Here is a 20,610-nt window from a genome sequence, read left to right on the forward strand (position 1 = left end):
TTTCTGTTACTAACCTCAGCCCAAACTACCTCAGCGGATAAGTCCTCAAATGTTATCTCAGCTGCTCTAATACTACCCTTGATTAACAATGCCACACCCCGCTCCCCCCCACCTCTTTTACCATCATCTCTACTCTTACTGAAACATCTAATTCCTGAAATCTGCTACAACCATTCCTGTCCCTCCTTGAGTCATGTCTCTGAAATGGCCACAACATCGAAATTCCAGGTACCAACCCATGCTGCAAGTTCACCCATCTTATTCCAGATGCTCCTGGCATTGAAGTACACACATTTCAATCCAATATCCTGATTGCAGGTGCCATCTCGCGACCTTGTAAACCTATCTCTGACCTCACTACCTTCAACCTCCCGTACACTGGAACTACATTCCCCTGCTGCATTAGTTTAAACCCCCCCGACAAAGAGCATTAGCAAATATCCCCCCAGGATTTTGGTACCCCTCTGGTTCAGCTAAAGACCTACTTGTTTGTAGAGGTCCCACCTACCCCAGAATTGTCCAAATACCTGAAGCCCTCCCTCCTACACCATCCTTGCAGCCACGTGTTCAACTGCACTCTCTCCCTATTCCTTGCCTCACTGTCACGTGGCACCGGCAACAACCCAGAGATGACGACTCTGTCTGTCCTAGCTTTTAGCTTCCAGCCTAACTCCCTGAGCTCCTGAATGACCTGCCCACCCCTTTTCCTACCTGTTTCGTTGGTGCCAGTGTGCACCACGACTTCTGGCTGCACACCCTCCCCTTAAGGATTCTGAAGACACGGTCCGAGACGTCTCTGACCCTGGCACCCGGGAGGCAACAAACCATCCGAGAGTTTCGCCCATGTCCACAGAACCGCCTGTCTGTCCCTCTAACTAGAGAGTCTCCTATAACTAGTGCTCTCCTCCTCTCCCCCTTTCCCTGCTGAGTCTCTGAGCCAGACCTTGCGCCACAGAACCGGTCACTGCAGCTTACCCCTGCTAGGCCGTCCCCCCCCCAACAGTATCCAAAGCGGTATACTTATTGTTTAGGGGAACGACCACAGGGGATCCCTGCACTGCCTGCTTCCTCCCCTTCCCACCTCTAACTGTTACCCAGCTACCTCTGTTCTCTGGCGTAGCTATGTCCCTGTAGCTTCTATCTATCACCCTCTCAGCCTCTCGAATAATCCTCAGTTCATCCAACTCCAGTTACAGTTCCCTCACTCATTCTGAGAGGAGCAGAATCTGACTGCATTTCCTGCAGATGAAGTCGGCAGGAGCATCAGTGGTCACCCCTACCTCAAACATCCTGCAGGAGGAACATTCCACTGCCTGCGCTGCCATTACTCTACACCTCGTCTCCAAACAAGAACACTGAGTAGCTTACCGGTGGACTTTAACATTAGGTTAGAGGAGGAGGACGATGGGAGGGAGGCCCTATGTAGGGCCTGGGGTCTAGAACACACCCACTCAAATATCAATCACTTACCTTCCCGACCAGCTCTGCGCTCCAACCTCACTTCCGCCCAGCTCGCGCCGCTCTCTGCTGTGAAATAAATTCCTGGAATACTTCCTGGCATAAATCGGTAAAGGCTTCCGCCCAACCACCATGGAAACCCTCCATGAAGTTCCAATTGCCTCTATCCACTGTTTCCACTGACTGGAGACTCCTGATACCAAAGATGTGCTGCTGCAAGTAGCGAATCTGGCCATCAGATGTTATGAAGGACTGCTCCAGCATTAAGATCAGCAGGGCCTCAATGGCTTAAAGGCTCACAGTACTTCTGTCTTGACTTCCAAGCACAGATGATAAGCCAGGCAGCTTATGGCTGTCAGCAGCCATCAGTCAATGGAATGGACACATTGATGTAGCACAGTGATGTGCAGCAATGTCGCAACCATATGACCTTATTTCAGAGTCAACAGGGCGGAGTCCTCTGTCAAGTCCAGGGAGACAGCATTCCGTTAGGTGTTCCCAATATAGTACTCGAGCCCAGCCTCCAATATCAGTTCAGTGACTTGTCCTGGTTAATCAGATGGTTGTAACAGTCAGGATCAGGATCTTCCCTTTGGGGGGCGCGGGTAAAAAGCCTACGTGTTCGGCACCCCACCATCATGTCTAGCTCTTTTCTGCCCAATTGATGGCAGTTCTCTCCTGGAATGAGACAAAAGGATGAAATGAATGAACCAAAAGTGGCTGGCACAGCTCTTGGTGCAGTTGGTGAGGTGCCCCAAATGAGTGAGCAGGAAATGCAGAGATCATGCAGCATTAGTGGTGTGGGATTGACTGATTGGAGCGAGTGAGGGAAGATGTTACATATGGTAACAGTAGCAGATCATGAGCCTTACTGGGATCCAGGTGTGTGTGTGTGTGTGTGTGTGTGTGTGTGTGTGTGTGAGATGTAGTGAAGAGAAAATGGTGGCACTTAGCTCGATGGAGTGGAGATGATCAGTGACCTTTTTCTGGACATTCCTCTGGCCTGTGGAAACAGCACTGAACCGAGTGACCATTCCATACCAGACTGGCAGCGTCTGATGGCATTGTTTCCTCCTCCAGTCCTGTGGAAAGAAAACTGCCTTTCTCTGTAATATTCCATCCACCGTGATCAGGTCAGTATTAGCAAAACTAGGTCTGTTTCCATTTGTCTGATGGGATTGGTGAAATTAGCAGGAACTGTGCAGGGCAGGTCCTGACTGACAGTGCTTAACCTAATGCAGGGCTTCATTGTAAAGGTAGCATCAGCTACAGCAGCTTAAACTGTGGGGAGTACTCCACCCACTTGGATTGGAAGAATATTGTAAGCATTGAGCTGTGATGCATAGGTAATGCAACAAGTTTGGGAACCTAGTGTGAGAGAAGTGGTCAGGTCTCATTGAGAGAAACTCACCATGTATGACACTTTGCCAATTTCTGGTCAAGTTCAGCCCAATGTTGTGCACTGTTACAGTGACAGATGTGTTGACATGTCAGTCAGTTCCATGGATAGAATTCAAGTCAGGCACACCAACTTGTACCAGCATATTAATTCTGCATTGTCTTGTCTGCTAAACAGTTATTCCAGAGTTTGAGGGTTTACTCTGGAGTAAAATGATGGATTTAGGAAAATTTGCATATTCATAAGAGTTAACCTTTGATGAATAAATTTCACTATGAAATTTTTAGCACCTAGTGTGCAACCCATCCATTAAGATTGTTTGTTCAGCTGCAAATCTGGTATACAGAATGTGATCTCATCTCACCATGCTGTTCAGGGAGCAATAAGATTGAGATCCAATCTCGCTAGTCCTGTTAATATTCAAGGACCAGAGTAGCTCCAACTGCATTGTATTTGTTCTCTATTTTAACCACTTCTTCTAAATTGTTCGGTAAAATGTTTGTGTGGTAATTGTTTTCAAATCCTTTACAGCACAATGACATCAAAGAACTGGTGGTACCTTCAGGAGATGATTAGAGAGTGAGTGTCACCATTTAGATTTAAAGAGAATCTAGCCGAGAATGAGAACGTACCTGTACGCTACCAAAGTGACTTTCCCATTGTTGTAGAGAGCTACATTTTGTTATTTTTAAAATGGGTCAATGTAACTGCGCCTGGATTTACTCAGGATCTCCAATACCTTTTTCTGTTGTTCTTATTATGAACAATAGAGTACTGTGACAAAAGTGAGTTGACTGTATACTTAATCCAGAAGTGGAAAAAGGAGAGAGAAACACTTTGTTTGTTTGTTTGTTTGTTTAAGGGTGGTAAAGACAAGCCAGGGAACAATAGACCTGTGAGCCTGACCTCAGTGGTGGGCAAGTTGTTGGAGGGAATCCTGAGGGACAGGATGTATATGTATTTGGAAAGGCAAGGACTGATTAGGGATAGCCAACATGGGGTGTGTGGGAAATCATGTCTCACAAAGTTGATTGAGTTTTTTTTTTGGAAGAAGTAACAAAGAAGATTGATTAGGGCAGAGCAGGAGATGTGATCTATATGGACTTCAGTAAGGCGTTCGACAAGGTTCCCCATGGGAGACTGATTAGCAAGGTTAGATTGCATGGAATAAAGGGAGAACTAGCCATTTGGATACAGAACTGGCTCAAAGGTAGAAGACAGGGTGGTGGTGGTGGTGGTGGAGGGTTGTTTTTCAGACTGGAGGCCTGTGACCAGTGGAGTGTCACAAGGATTGGTGCTGGCTCCTCTACTTTTTGTCATTTACATAAATGATTTGGATGCGAGCATAAGAGGTACAGTTAGTAAGTTTGCAGATGACACCAAAATTGGAGGTGTAGTGGACAGTGAAGAAGGTTACATCAGATCACAACAGGATCTTGACCAGATGGGCCAATGGGCTGAGAAGTGGCAGATGGAATTTAATTCAGATAAATGCAAGGTGCTGCATTTTGGGAAAGCGAATCTTAGCAGGACTTATACATTTAATGGTAAGGTCCTAGGGAGTGTTGATGAACAAAGAGATCTTGGAGTGCACGTTCATAGCTCCTAGAAAGTGGAGTTGCAGGTAGATAGGATAGTGAAGAAAACATTTGGTATGCTTTCCTTTATTGATCAGAGTATTGAGTACAGGAATTGGGAGGTCATGTTGCAGCTGTACAGGACATCGGTTAGGCCACTGTTGGAATATTGTGTGCAATTCTGGTCTCCTTCCTATTGGAAAGATGCTGTGAAACTTGAAAGGGTTCAGAAAGGATTTACAAGGATGTTGCCAGGGTTGGAGGACTTGAGCTGTAGGGAGAGGCTGAACAGGCTGGGGCTGTTTTCCCTGAAGCGTTGGAGGCTGAGGGGTGAGCTTATAGAGGTTTACAAAATTTGAGGGGCATGGATAAGATAAATGGACAAAGTCTTTTCCCTGGGGTGGGGGAGTCCAGAACTAGAGGGCATAAATTTAGGGTGAGGGCTGAAAGATATAAAAGGAATCTAAGGGGCAACTTTATCACGCAGCGGGTGGTACATGTATGGAATGAGCTGCCAGAGGATGTGGTGGAGGCTGGTACAATTGCAACATTTAAAAGGAATTTGGATGGGTATATGAATAGAAAGGGTTTGGAGGGATATGGGCCGGGTGCTGGCGTGTGGGACTAGATTGGATTGGGATATCTGGTCGGCGTGGACTGGTTGGACCGAAGGGTCTGTTTCCGTGATGTACATCTCTGACACTAATTAACATGTATCATTGCACCACTTGGACTCAGTTCATTTGAAGTCTGAAATTCAGAGGCTCTCTAATAAGTGTGTTCATTAAAATACACTGGAGAGAAAATGTTGCCATTTAATGAAATGTCTGCAAATTGCTGTAATCTCCTGAATGTGTAAGATTGAGGGGCAGATAAAATCAAAGGAGAATATTCAACCCATTTTAAGAAAGAACGATTGATTTGATATTATTTCCTATTCATTGCTGAAGTACAGATAAAAGTCATCTCTTACATTTAAATCAGACTAATAAGTATGGAATAATGATTAGGTCAAATCATTGCCTATCTGTTCACTGTAGAACAAATCAGGTAATTATAGTCATTGTAAATGGTGAATTATCATGACGATGACATGATTGCATTTCCACTTGATATGCATTGTACATTTATAATTCAACAAACTGCGCTGAAATTAACCATGGTCTCACCTTGTAGCACTGTCTCAGCTGAGCCAGAAGACCATGGGTCTTCTGAGTCTTTTGAACTTCTTGCCACAGAGAGCTGAGAGGGCAGAGTCCTTGTGCACAGTTAAAGCTGAGATAGATGCTTGATCAGTAGGATGTTAATCAGCCATGGTCCTAAGGAAGGCCGGAACAGGCTCAAGGGGCTGAGTGGTGACTTCCTGTTCCGATCTTTTTTGCTGTCTTGTGGTCTTCATTCAAATCCCACTCCCAGATATCTCCGTATGAGATCTAGGCAAACACTGCAGTGAGCAATAAGACTGAACATCTTTTTAGATAAGGGCCTAAATGGAGCTCTGTCAAAAAAAAACTTGCCATGTAAAAGATGCTGTTACACTTTCACAAAAGAATGTGTTTTTTTGTCCAGTAGTATGGTCAATATTTGTCCTGCAAACAATGCATAAAATCCCATTTTTGTGCAATGGCATTTTGCAATGATTCAGCAAATTTATTTTAGGAATACATCCAAAGTGATTTCCAAGTGGTTGACAACAAAATTTGACTCCAAGCCACAGGAGTCACTAAGTCAGATGCTGAGTCATTTTAATCTTCAATAAGGAAAGAGCAGTAGACAGTCAAACATTTTGAACAGCATTCCAGAGTTTAGGACCTTGGCACTAAAAGTGCAACCTCCAACATGGAAGCGAGTGGAATTACAGATAGTCAAGTAAATTATTGTTAGGATATGTGGAAGATTTTCTTGCACATGCTCACTGTTCCAATGTCTTTCTTTGCAGTAGTAGCTACTTGAAATATTTCAATATTGAGACACCACCTTTTGAAATGGCCTGAGGTCAAAAGTATGAATGCAAGTTCCTTCAGCATTTTCTACCAGTCAAAGTAGGGGTAAGCAGGGGCTCCCACTGATAGTTTGGAAATGAAAGCACTGTCAAGTTACTGAGTCATAGAATCCAGAAAGGTCCAAAGGATTAGATTAGATTAGATTAGATTACAGTGTGGAAACAGGCCCTTCGGCCCAACAAGTCCACACCGACCCGCCGAAGCGCAACCCACCCATACCCCTACATTTACCCCTTACCTAACACTACGGGCAATTTAGCATGGCCAATTCACCTTACCTGCACATCTTTGGATTGTGGGAGGAAACCGGAGCACCCGGAGGAAACCCACGCAGTTGGCTGGTTTCAGGTTATTTATTCCCTCAGCTGTTATGATATCGCAGTTTGGATGAAAATCTAAATGTGAGAGGAAAGCTATTGTTTTGCTTCAAAATCCAATGTGGTGATCATTCAGGGGTGGATTCAAAACCAGCAATGATGATTTCCATTGAAAACTGTCCCATATACTGATTTTTCTTGTTTTCAATGTGTCCTGTGCTCGAAGTTTTGAAAATTCTGGTACGTTGCACAAGAGGCAGTGATCATGTTTTCAGGGGAGGAAGATAACCAAGAATATTTCAGGTACAATAGGTAAACTAGTATTCTCGGCATGCTTAATCTGGAAGCAACTTAAGGAGGCTTTTAAGTTGCAGAAGTTCTCCTAGTCCCTCTATGAATACAAAATTGTCACCCAACCAATCTTATTCCAATATTCTGTGCACCTGCATGATTTTGCAATTACTGATGAACTGATTAATCTACCTTTTAATTGCTTTGATTGAGACAAAAATATTGGCTAAAACACCATGACACATTCTTTGAATATAAATTATTTGACTCTTAATCAAATTAATGGACAGACTGTGTTTAACCTAATATCATAAGTTCACCAGCTTTTCTTTACATTAAGTTGATCAAACACTGCTCTCCGGCAATTGGTTGGTAGTTTAACAACAGCTTGAGTCAATGTGGCAGTGGCTATCCCCCATGTTGGAGTTTGGGCTTGTTTCACGTAGAACCTGATTTATGTTCTATGCCAGATTTTTAATAAGAACATTTAAAAAATAGAGGGTCTAGGTTATTTAGTCCTTTTTTAGCTGTGATGTTCAATCAGGCTATCTACATCTACACCATTTTCCTGCACTGTCCCCATATCACTTAAAATTTGTTGCCATTAAAAACTTCAAGATTAATTTCAAGTGAAGGGTAGGAAGTTTAGTGGGATTTGAGGAAAACCTTTTTGAGGATGGTGAGGATTTGGAATGAACCACCCAGTAGAGCAGTTGAGGTGGGTTACCTCGCAATCTATAACAACTACTTGGATGAGCTTTTTGATATTTCATAACATTCAAGATAATGGGCCAAGTGTGGGAGGTGGCAGTGTGGGTGTCAATGGTGTGGGTTGCCCTGGTCTCAGAAGACCCCACACTCATTAGTGGTGATTTAACCTGAGGTTTAGCATGCCTCCGATGAGGGGAGAGGTTGAGAAGGATGGTACTTCGTGATAATCTCAGTGCAGGATTTGAACCCACACTGTTAGTAGCACTCACCAACCACACTGCCAGTTGATCTAACTAACATATCTAGTAGGGAGTAGTCTATTTTTTGATGTGCCAAACCTGTTGGGTCAAAGGGTCTCTTCGATACTGAGATTCTATATGTCCCCCTCCATACACAGAATATTTATGAAACAATGAATGGTAAACATGCCATTTATCATTATCTTTGAATACACAAATACAAGAATACATACGATTTTAATAAGATTAAAGCAAAATGAACTTAATGGTTTAACATACAGTGCAATACATTGAAGCAAACATCAAGTCATTCTGTAAGTATCCTGCAAATGGTTGAAATATTTCCATATTTCATAACATGAAAGATGGTTTCAATTAGGTTTAGATTCAGGGAGATATACATAAGCCAAAGATTTTCATGCAGATCGGTGTGACCGTTGGTTGTTCATGACAAAAAATGATTGTTCTGTTTCTGATTTTTGCATTGCATGATCAACAGCTAAGTGGCTTTTTATAACAAACTGGACTAGGTTATAATATTGTGAACTAAAATGCTTTCACTATGACTAATAATTCCACAAAGCCCTCTGAAACAATTACACAATTTTTCCCATTAATTTAGTCATGTTAATATTCAGCTCAGTGTTTTATTCCTCACATGTATTAGAGAGACTGGACAATACTCTTTGAATCTGAACAAGATGTGCCTTCAAAATATTTTACACGAGGACCAGCAAGATAAGAAATTTAAATGGACTGACAATGACAGCTGGCCAGATGGTCATGCACAACCAGTATGGATATGGAAGAACTGAGTTAGTCATTGAAGAATGTAGCTGCGTCGTCCAAGACTAGCAGGAGAGAAATTCGTTATGTACGGGTACTTTGTGCTGGCCCGTCATGCCGAAATAATGAAGATGATTACACCCATTCATTGCAGCATTCCTTCCAGCTGTCCTTACGACATACTTCACAGTCTCTCCTGTGGCAGAGTTGCATAAGTGTTCACGAGCACTGTGTAATTTTTTTTTTTGCCAATTCAAAATTCCAGTTGATTCACATGACAGAAGCCACTTTGTGTGATTATTGGTTTGAGGAATCATTTCGCTAAGGTGACAATTTTCCAGAGAATATACTTCTGGATAGGGGGTTAGTGTGTGATTGGCTTTCAACGTAGATTTTCTCCATATAATTAGTTTTTATTTTTAGCAGATCGTGTAATCCATGATCTGTATTTCATACATTGAGAAGTGGAGTTTTCTGTCCTTGTACTTTTTTTTGGTCTGTATTCATTTGCAGTTTTTGTGTGTCTCTGGCAAGGTAGGCATTTATTGTCCACTCCTAAATGTGACCTACCACCTTGAATACTTGATTAGCTTACGAGGCCATTGCAAGATGAAAAGTCAAGCACATTGTTGTTCAGCTGGAGTCTCTTTAAAGTCTAGACCAGGTAAGGATGGCGAATGTTATTTCCTGAAAGAGGTCAATGAACTAAATAGGATTTTTCAAAAATGCGGAAACCTCCTGACCTTTTTTATTACTGAAACTGTTTTTCTTTTTTTATATATAGTTCACTGAAATTAAATTTCTCATGTCTGCACATCATTAGCCCCGGCATCTGGATTATTTTAGCAAGTCCCAGTTTAAAGGCAATATTACCTTTTATTTATGCTTTTTGATTTTATATTTTATAACATAACACTTCCACCATCTTCTGCTAATATAGCCAATATTCCTTCAATAAGTGGTTTGTCTGCTTGCTTTGGAACTAATCATTTACATCCCTGCTGTTTTGAACGCATTTTGTTTATTCTTTCACGAGAGCTTGATGTCACTGGCAAGGCCAGCATTTGTTACCAATCCCTCATTACCCCTTGAAATGAGTGGACTAGTTAGGCTCGTTCAGGGGGCAGTAAAGAGTCGATGAGTCATTTCTGTGGATGTGTAGGCCAGACCCAACATGGATTGCAGATATTCTTCAAGAAAGGGCATTTGGTTGGATAGAATAGCTGCATGTTTGCATACGTAAGAATACACCAATTTCCTGTCTGCTGCTTTTCAACAGCCTGACAAGGCAGGTCACAAATGCATCCGTATTCCATAAATGTGTGCTTATTTTAAAATTTGTTTTAGTGTGTACCTGTACCTTCAATTAGCTAAGTGTGATCAAAGCAAAATGTTCAACATACAATCGAGAATGGATCGAAAAAGGCTACTGCTCTTGATAAAGTTCCTGACCTTTGACTCCTTTCTTCATCAATAATCTCAATTTAACTTTAGACAAGTTATTCCATGGACATTCTTCTTTACTGTACACAGCAATATCAATTAATCTCATTTGTAGACTATGCTTATAACATTGTGCGAAATAATTTTCAAGGTAATTGAAATTAAGAGTTACCTTAATGTTTTGCCTTCGACACATCCTCTTCACATTGCTATATGAATATGGAAATGGAATGTAACTCCCTTCACTAAATGTTTCTGTTCACTTTGAATGGGAACTATTTTACCAAGCAGACCATTAACACATTTGTTTGTAAAGCACAACTCAAAAACAAATTTAAAAATTGGTTGCAGTGAAATGTTTGATCCAATGATTGAAGTCACTATTACCAATGCCACCCAGGACAAACTGAACCTGTGGTAATTATAAAGCTCATGAATATACATAGAAAATTGAAGAATTGTACACCATAGAAAGAAGCCATTTTCCTCCTCGTGCATCTTCCCCCTTCTTTAGTAGACCTATCTAATTATTCTCCCTCCTTACACTTCTTTTCTCGTAGCTCTACAATTTTTCCTTTTTATGAATATAAAAGAAATATTTTGCCATTAATTGACAATGTTTCTGGATGAGAGCAACATTTGCATTGCATCTCCAATCTGTTGAGGAAAAGATAAGAGAGACACATTTAATATCCTTACAAACTTGTGCACAAGGTTCAGGTTTATCATTTTTGCAGGACCCACATTTAGAGGCTGTGGGGAAAAAAATGCAGCGGTAATGATTTTTCTTACCAAGAGTGTAATGAAGGTTCCATAGACCACAATGATGTGATGACGATGTGAGTCAGCACAAAAAGGTGACTGTGTATTTCCAATTATATGTAAATTGACTTTGTATGAATGTTTCCAACCATTCCTGTTTTGTAGAAATTCCAGTCCTTGGAAAAACAAAATTTGATTCAACTCTCTCAATTGCTCAACTGTATTTTTCAGCAGCTTTTTGCACGGTGAGGAGACATTGAAGGACTGGTAATTTCAATATAATTGTAAAAGTTCTCCAAACTTTATTTATTTCAAAAATATACTTTATTCATAAAATATTTGATTATCTGTACAATTGGTCATGCCATACATACATAAACATTCCATTTCTTTGCACATACAGATCCGAATTTCTCATCTGTATATACAGGTCTGTACGTTTACCAATCATGTATCATATGTTTAGCTGAGGTGTCAGTGGAGCCCACTTACTGCATGGGCCCCCTGTTCTTTGGCAGGCAGACGTTACACAGTGGTCTTTCCCCACTGCGTCTTGGCGGCAGCTGTTCTAAGCTTCAGCATATCCCTCAACACGTAGTCCTGGACCTTGGAATGTGCCAGTCCGCAACACTCAGTCGGGGTCAGCTCCTTCAGCTGGAAGATCAACAGCTTTTGAGAGACCAAAGAGCGTCTTTCAGAGAGTTGATGATCCTCCAGGCACAGTTGATGTTCGTCTCTGTGTGCGTCCCGGGGAAGAGACCGTAGAGCATGGAGTCCAGCGTCACGGAGCTGCTCGGGACAAACCTCGACAAACACCACTGCATTCATCTCCAGACTTCCTTTGCATAGGCACATTCCAGAAGGAGGTGTGTGACAGTCTCATCCCCTCCACAGCCGCTTTGAGGGCAGCGTGCAGTACGGCAGAGAGTCCGGGCATGCACAAAGGATCTCGCAGGCAGAGCCCTTCTCCACACTAGCCAAGCCATGTCTTGGTGCTCGTTGGAAAGTTCTGGTAATGAGGCATTCTGCCAAATGTCTTTGACAGTCTGCCCCCTCCTTTTCCCGAAGCGTCCTTGAGATCCTACGTGCTGACCACTTCCTGATGGACTTGTGGCCAAAGGTGTTTTTCTTCATAAACTTCTCCATGAAGGACAGGTGATACGGAACAGTCCAACTACTCGGAGCATTCCGCGGCAGCGAGGCCAGGCCCATCCTTCGCAACACCGGGGACAGGTAGAACCTCAGTACATAGTGACACTTGGTGTTTGTGTACCCCACACAGCTTGATGCAGCCACCCACAAAGGTGGCCATCAGGGTGAGGGTGGCATTGGGTGTGTTTTCTCTCCCCTTGCCCAGATCTTTGTACATTGTGTCCCTTCAGACCCGTCCATCTTAGATCTCCACATGAAGTCGAAGATGGCCCGAGTGACTGTGGTGGCACAGGTTCTGGGAATAGGCCAGACTTGTGCCACATATAACAACACTGACAGTACCTCACACCTGATGACCAAGTTTTCTCCCATGATGGAGAGCGACCATAGCTTCCATCTGCCCAGTTTCTGCCTCACTTTCCTGATGCGCTCCTCCCAAGACTTGGCGCACACCCCAGTCCCTCTGAACCAAATACCCAGCACCTTCAGATGAAGGTGAAGGGGATTGAGGATTGGTCGGCCCAGTTTCTGAAGAGCATGGCCTCGCTCTTGCCTCGGTTGACCTTGGCTCCCGAGGCCCATTTGAACTGGTCACATATACACGTGAGTCTGTGCATGGACAGCGGATCTGAGCAGAAAATGGTGACGTCATCCATGTACAGGGAGGCCTTAACCTGTAGGCCCCTGCTGCCAGGAATAGTCACCCCTCTCAGGCTTGCATCCTTCCTGATGGACTTGGCAAATGGCTCTATGCAGCACACAAACAAGACAGGAGAGAGAGGGCAGCCCTGCCTGACTCCAGATCTGACTGGGAAGCTATCTGATTCCCACCCATTGATTGAGAACTAATGGTCTGCAGATTTGGGTTCAATTCCCACCGTGGCAGTTGGCAAAATCTAAAATTTAATCAATATATCTTGAAGTGAATGCACATCACCGTTATGGTGCCATGATTGCTATATTTAAAAAAAAACATCTGGCTCACTAATCTCCTTGAGGAGAACAAATATGCCTTACCTGGTCTTGTCAATATGTCACACCAGACCTACAACAATGTGATTTTTGTGATAAAATATTCAAACCAAGTCACTCGGTTAAAGTGCAATTGGTGATGGGAACAGATTCTGGACTTGTCAGTCACCCACTTTGCATGAAAGAATCTTTTCTTTAATGGCATTATATGGGAAAAGTAAGCTAGTTGTAAAATGTCTACTTCATAGTTTACCTTTCTATATTTATTGTAAAGGGAAAACGAGCATTAACTGAAAGGAATCCATTATCATTAACCTTTGATATTATTAGATTTAGAGATTGTCTTTTGTAAGGAAATCCAAAACTGGAGGCCATAATTATAAGAATGTCCAAAAAAATCAGTTAGAATTCAGAAGAACCTCTCTATTCAAAAGCTGGTGACAATATGCAACACAGGGACACAAGACCATACATTATCGGAGCAAAGTGAAGCCAATGGCCCATTGAATATGCTCTGCCATTTGGTCATAACTGATGTTTCTCAATCCCATTCTCCTGCCTGCTTTGCATCATCTTTTCTCCCTTTTACTAATCAAGAACCTATCTATCTCAGTCATAAATACATGGAAGCCTCCACAGCTTTCTTTCGCAATGGATTCCACCGGTTAACAATTCTCTGCATGATTAAATCCCTCATCTCAGTTTTAAAGGATTGTTCTGTCATCAGGTCTGAGTCTCTCCTCTTCATAAAGACTCTTCCTGCATTTCCACTCTTTCCAAGCCTCTGTGTTCTGTATTTTTCTAAAGTCCATTGATTACAGACTAAGAGTCCTCAACTATATTTCATGTTGCAGTTGTATAAGACTCTGGTGCGGCCGCATCTGGAGTATTGTGTGCAGTTTTGGTCGCCATACTATAGGAAGGATGTGGAGGCACTGGAAAGGGTGCAGAGGAGGTTTACCAGGATGTTGCCTGGTATGGTAGAAAGATCGTATGAGGAAAGGCTGAGGCACTTGGGGTTGTTTTCATTGGAGAAAAGAAGGCTTAGGGGTGACTTGATAGAGGTGTACAAGATGATAAGGGGTTTAGATAAGCAGGCATTGGATAGGCATATGGAGGATAGTGGGCTATTGTAGGTTAGGTGGGCTTGGATCGGCGCTACATCGAGGGCCGAAGGGCCTGTATTGCGCTGTATTCTTCTATGTTCTAACTGGCCCTCTTAGTACAAACCTTTCATTCCTGGGATCATTCTTGTGAGTCTCTTCTGGACTCTCTCCAAGGCCAGCTCATTTTCCTTTTTGACGCGGCCTAAAACTGTGCATGAGATTCCAAATGTGGTCTGTCTGGAGCTTTATACAGCCTCAGTATTACATCTCTGCTCTTGTATTCTCACCCATTTGGAATGAATGCTAACATTGCATTTGCATTCTGAACTGCCAACTGAACCTGCATGTTAATCTTGAGAGAACCCTGAACTAGGATTCCCAAGATCATATTGTGGTTCAGATTTTCAAAGCTTATCCCCATTTAGAAAATAGACTACGTCTCTATCCTTCCTACCAAAATGCACAACCTCATGTTTTCCCACATTATATTCTATCTGCCACTCTCCTAAGTTGTCCAAGTACTTCTGCAGCCTCCTCACTTCCTCAACACCACCTGTTTATCCACCTATCTTTGTGTCCGGTACAAACTCAGCAACAATGCCCTCTGTTCCTAGATCCAGAATGTCAATGTATGACTTTTCACTATACTTGGGTACATGTGACAACAATAAATTAGAATATGAATGTTTGTGATCCCAACATGGACCCCTGCAGAACTCCCACAGTTACAGACTGCCATCAGAAAAAGACAGCTTTATCCCTGCCTCCTGCCAGTCAGCCAATCCTCCATCCGTGCCAGTGCCTTGCTCCTAACACCATGGGTTCTTATCTTATTTAGCAGCTTCCTGTGTAGCATTTTGTCAAAGGCCTTCTGAAAATCCAAACGAATCACATCCACTGGCTTTCCTTTATTTGACAAGGTATAAAGCAAGTTAAATAATTTTAAAGATTTGTCAAACCCCCTTGATGAAGCCATACAGGCCCCGCCGTATCTTATCATGCACTCCCATATACCCTGCAATCTCTTAAAAATCTTACCAAGGGCCTATAATTAGGTTAGGCTAACCCACCTATAGTTTCCTGTGTTCTACTTTCCTCCCTCCTGAAACAGGGGTGTTATTTTAACCATTTTGCAGATCTCTGGGACCGTCCCTGACTCCTGTAATTCCTGAAAGATCACCACCAATGCCTCCGCAATATCCTCAGCTATCTCCTTCAGAACCCTGAAGTGTAGTCCTTCCAATCCAGGTGATTTACTCCTCTTCATACCTTTCAGCTATCCCCGCGCCCCTGTTGCTGCCTTAGTGATGGCCACCAAACTCACCTCTGCCCCCTGCAGTTCTGGTATGCTACTGATGCCTTCCACTGTGAAGGTAGATGTAATGTACCTATTCAGTTCCTCTGTTATTTCTTTGTTCCCTATTTCTGTTTCTCCAGCTCACTTTCCAGTAGTCCAATGTCCACTCTTGCCTCCCTCTTCCCATTTAGGTATCGAGGAAAAACTCTTGCAAACTTCTTTTATATTACTAGCTAGCTTGCCCTCCTATTTCCTGATTTTTAAAGGCTTCCCATTCTCTGGCTTTCTCCTGATCTTTACCAGATTGTATTTCTTTTCTTTTATGCTGTCCCTGATTCCCTTGGTTATCTCAGCCTCTATGTATGTTGTTTCTTCTGAATTGCCTCCAAAATCTGTTGTCATCGCTGCTCCACTGCCTTCCATGTTAGGACACTGCTCTTCACTCCCCCAAAATAAAGCTTCCTCTGGTTACATTCTCCCTCATGTTTTTGCACTTAACCTTACTGGCTTCCAGTTTTAACAAGGTGTTGATTGTCTATTGCAATGTTACACTACGGTTCTTTTCCAGGTTTAATCAGTTGCTGGAGGGAGACAAAGATTGTTTTGTGAAGAAGATAAGCACCATCTTAGCACTGCTTGTGGGTCAAGAGGAAGAAAGCCCCAGAGCTAACCTTGCATCTCTGCCCACTTCTGAACTACAGCAATCAGTGGTCACTCTGGAATTGAACTCCCTCCCATCATCGTCAGAATCAGGGACCGGACATTCCAACTGAGCTATGATAATCCAACCCCTCTATAGTCATAAAACTAGGGGATCAGACCCGCATGTCTCTATCATTTCACAGCATCTTTGCACAGGGAGATGAAGAGAAACAACCTCCCCAACCTCCGTGCTCTCAAAACCCACTCCTATCAATCCCTCGGCCCTACATAACTCTTTGAAAATGGCAATTAAAATTAAAAGCTGCAGATACATATTATTGTAATTCGTAAAAAAAAACAAAGTGTAATATTTCTAAAATTACTTGACAACCTTGGGGAATAATTTTTTATATGAAAAGTTTCATTTTTGGGCAGTATTTAGACAGTCATTAGCAAGAATATTTGACTTGCAGTGTTGATTTGAAGCTTAAATATTGGATTAGTACAGGTATAAAATGAAGCTGAAGAAATTCAGTCTTTTAGCAACATTGAAGATTTTCAATGTTAGTACCATAATCCATCCTTTCTGTACCCTGCTGCCTCTGTGTAATTGGGTAATGCAGAATGTGAGGAGATTAGTGAGCTTGTATGGTGAAGTGTGGCTCCATGCCTACAACTATTTTGCACTTGGAACTGGCTGGCTTCTTTGGACTTGATGTGTCAAGGTGCCATCTGGAAGTAAAATCTATGGCAAGAGCAAAAAGCAGATGGAGAATTTTATCAAACTAGGAGACAGTGAGGACTGCAGATGCAGGAGAGTCAGTGTTGGTAAAATGTGGCACTGGAAAAGGCACAGCAAGTTAGGCAGCATCTGAGGAGCAAGAAAGATGGCTTTTTGGGCAGGAACCCTACTTCATTGAACCACTCACTAATTGTCATAACATAAGGGACAGGAGCAGGAGTAGACCAAATGACCCCATGAGTGCCCCACCAATAAAATGTTCATCTTCAAATGGTTTCTTTTGCCTAAGCCCAACATCTTTTTCTGTCAGTGTCTGCAATTCTGTCTCAACTTTAAGTATAACCAATGACTAAACATCACCCGAGCCCAAATAAATTTCAGAACCCTTCGAGGAAGGAAATGTCCTTAATCATGGGAGTATGCTGCCTAATCCTAGACTTTTCAGCTTTGGAAAAAGCTGTTCAGGATCCTGTCAAATTCCTTAAAGCTGGTGGATTTCAATGTGATCACCTCTCCATTCTTGCAGTTTTGAAATCATTCGATTCGATCTCCACTTGTATGATGTTTTCACACTGCTAAAGGTGGTGAACCTCCATTACTTACCCAATGAGGGGCATATATCCTTCCTTATGTAAGGAGATTAAAACTATTCTCTTCAAAATCTTAGCCCTGTGCAATTGCAGTAAGACTTTCTAACTCTTGCTCTCCAGACATAATTATATGTCATCTATCTTCTGTATTATATGCCATTTCTGTTTGTTAGCTTTACTGATTATAGTACAAGGATAACCAAATGCCTCCTGTTATATGGACTGAAAGTGTTAATATCTCGAAGAATGTTTCTGACACCATCTCCTGCACTGTTGTCACAGACCGGTTGCATGGACACAGAAAATGGTCTGAGGCACACAGTGGAGAGATAAAGAAGAACTCATTTAACCTTCATGTTATAAAGTCCTAGAGGTATACAACACAGAAACAGACCCTTCAATCCAACTTTCCCACGCCAAACATCTCATGAACTGAACTAGCCCCATTTGCTTACGTTTGGTTCATATCCCTTTAAATCCCTTTTCTATCCATGAACCTGTCCAAATATCTCTTAAATGTTGTAATTATATCTACCTCTATTACTTCCTCTGGCAGTTTGTTCCATATATGCTTCACATTATACATGAAAAAGTTGGATTCTTTTTAAATCTCTCCCCTCTCACCTTAAATCAATGCCCTCTGGCTTTGGACTCTGCTACCCTGGCAGAAAGAGCTTGGCTATTCATCTTATCTATGCCCTTCATCATTTTATATACCTCTATCAGGTTACCCCTCAGCTTCCTATGGTCCAGGGAAAAGAGGCCCCAGTCAATAGAGTCTCTCCACACAGCTCAAACCTTTCAGTCTAAGTAATATCCTTGTAAATCCTTTTGCACTATTTCCAGTTTAAGAACATCTACGGCAGGGTGACCAGAATTGTACGCAGTACTCCAGATGTGGCCTTACCAATGTCTTATTCAGCAGTGTTTGTAGTTTGTGTTAATGTAATAAACCTATCACTGTTAACTTGAACTGATCCTTGAGATCTCCGAGCTATATGGAAGTGGAAGGCATCATGCACTGCACCTTCAGGCACAAAATTTTAATATTTTCTTGAGTTACCTTCCAATTTAAAACCAGCAAAAGTTGTCTTTCTGCTCTCCCTTCAAAAGTGAATTGATAACATATTGCTCGTTTATTGAAGCTATTTTCTTTCCATCATAGATTCTTTGGACCTCTTTGCAGTTTATTTTCTTACTTAGCTTTCAGTAAACGTGGATGCAGCTCGATATTTTTAATAAACCTGTTTAGATGTCTTTATGGCACACCTATTGATAGGTGAGACTATAACACAGGCCTTCTAACTTTGAGGTAGGTATATACCACTGCATCACAAAAGCCCCTTCTTTGCATCTAGGTAATTTCTAATCACCTTTTCAGAGAGATTACTATGCACCTCCGAGGATGTGGGTCTTGAATCAACCTCCTGGCTCAGAGGAAGGAACACTATCACTGCACCACAACAACTCGATTCTTGGCTGCCTTTTCTTTCTCCCTGCCAGAAGTGCTAATAAGCAATTGAGTGACCTTCTCACCACCAAAATCACCAAGAATGTTTTTGTAATTTTTTTAACTAGTAACACCAATAGTAAAATACCCATTTAACCAATTGAATATTTATATGCAATGCCTATCTTGGATGCATACAAAGTATTAATCTATATTGTAATCATTTGTAACCATTAACTCTAGCAACACCATATCATAAAAGCCTTCCAAACAGAAAGTAATGTTTGTTCCTTCTTCTGCTTTTTGTCCTTTTAACGAGTTCTCATGCTGGTTAGACCTTGTCTTATTACCTTTCAAAATTGCAAGAATAGCACACAATCCTTGCTTTTTCCTTTGTGAACCTGACAGTTCATCCTCCAAAAAACTAATAAATTTATTATAGGTAATTTTGATGATGAAAGAGAAACTGAGTGAGTATTAAGTGATTACCTATTTGACTTTCTGATTTTTCTCTTTTTTTTTAACTAACATCACTTACTTCAAGTTTGATTTACGATTAACCCTTTGGTTCCCCACAATTTCTCCTGTGAAGCAGACACAACCATAACATCATTACATTTTTTTTAATACCCTGTAATTTTACCTCTCCGTTTCTAAGAACCCATACTTGCTCTCACCAATCACGATCTTTTTTTTTAATATGTGCTTATGGAAGGCCTCTTTTATTACCCTTGCTAATTTCTGTTATCCATCTTTATCATTTTTGTACATCTTTTCTGGTTTCAGAAAGTGTTCCAATCCTCAGGCTAATTACTGTCTTTGGCAACTGAAGTGATCGTGATGAGGTAAGCCAGGTGGACCTCATGGAATATTTTGGGGCTGGTAATCTGTTGCAAAGAGGGAACTTACAGATATAAACAGGGCTTTCAGACGTTCTGCTCACCATGAGAGCTGGATCAGTATCAAGGACTTTCCATGTGTAAATAAATGGTGATTTCGTAATGGGATACCAACCTCTCTGGAATCTTTGCAGCAACATTATAAGCCTCTCTTTACCTCCCTTCAGCTCTGGGGTTTTGCAAGTGATCATCACTTATCCATGCAGTCAACTACAGTTGTCATGTTCTGGATCAGTGGTGCTGGAAGAGCACAGCAGTTCAGGCAGCATCCAAGGAGCAGCGAAATCGAGGTTTTGGGCAAAAGCCCTTCATCAGGAATAAAGGCAGAGAGCCTGAAGCGTGAAGAGATAAGCTAGGGGAGGGTGGCGGTGGGGAGAAAGTAGCATAAAGTACAATAGGTGAGTGGGGGAGGGGATGAAGGTGATAAGTCAGGGAGGAGAGGGTGGCGTGGATAGGTGGAAAAGGAGATAGGCAGGTAGGACAAGTCCGGACAAGTCATGGGGACAGTGCTGAGCTGAAAGTTTGGAACTAGAGTGAGGTGGGGGAAAGGGAAATGAGGAAACTGTTGAAATCCACATTGATGCCCTGGGGTTGAAGTGCTCAGAGGCGGAAGATGAGGTGTTCTTCCTCCAGGCACCTGGTGGTAAGGGAGCGGCGGTGAAGGAGGCCCAGGACCTCCATGTCCTCGGCAGAGTGGGAGGAGGAGTTGAAAATGTTGAGCCACGGGATGGTGTGGTTGATTGGTGCAGGTATCCTGGAGATGTTCCCTAAAGC

The 20,610-nt window shown here is 42.3% G+C and overlaps 1 long non-coding RNA gene across 2 annotated transcripts in view; it reads left to right on the forward strand.

Moving 5' to 3' along the window:
* The window catches only part of LOC122557338, a 49,376-nt gene that overhangs the window by 27,791 nt on the left and 975 nt on the right, over positions 1–20,610 (forward strand). Inside the window, exons 1-2 of one of the 2 annotated variants that reach the window (XR_006313809.1) lie at positions 9,310–9,445; positions 19,724–19,782. This is a non-coding gene — a long non-coding RNA (uncharacterized LOC122557338). Of the gene's footprint in view, positions 1–9,309; positions 9,446–19,723; positions 19,783–20,610 lie in introns of those variants that run through there. The other variant, XR_006313808.1, reaches the window with a different exon arrangement.

This window comes from Chiloscyllium plagiosum, chromosome 2 (assembly GCF_004010195.1).
Source record: "Chiloscyllium plagiosum isolate BGI_BamShark_2017 chromosome 2, ASM401019v2, whole genome shotgun sequence".
In the NCBI taxonomy this organism is placed as follows: domain Eukaryota; kingdom Metazoa; phylum Chordata; class Chondrichthyes; order Orectolobiformes; family Hemiscylliidae; genus Chiloscyllium; species Chiloscyllium plagiosum.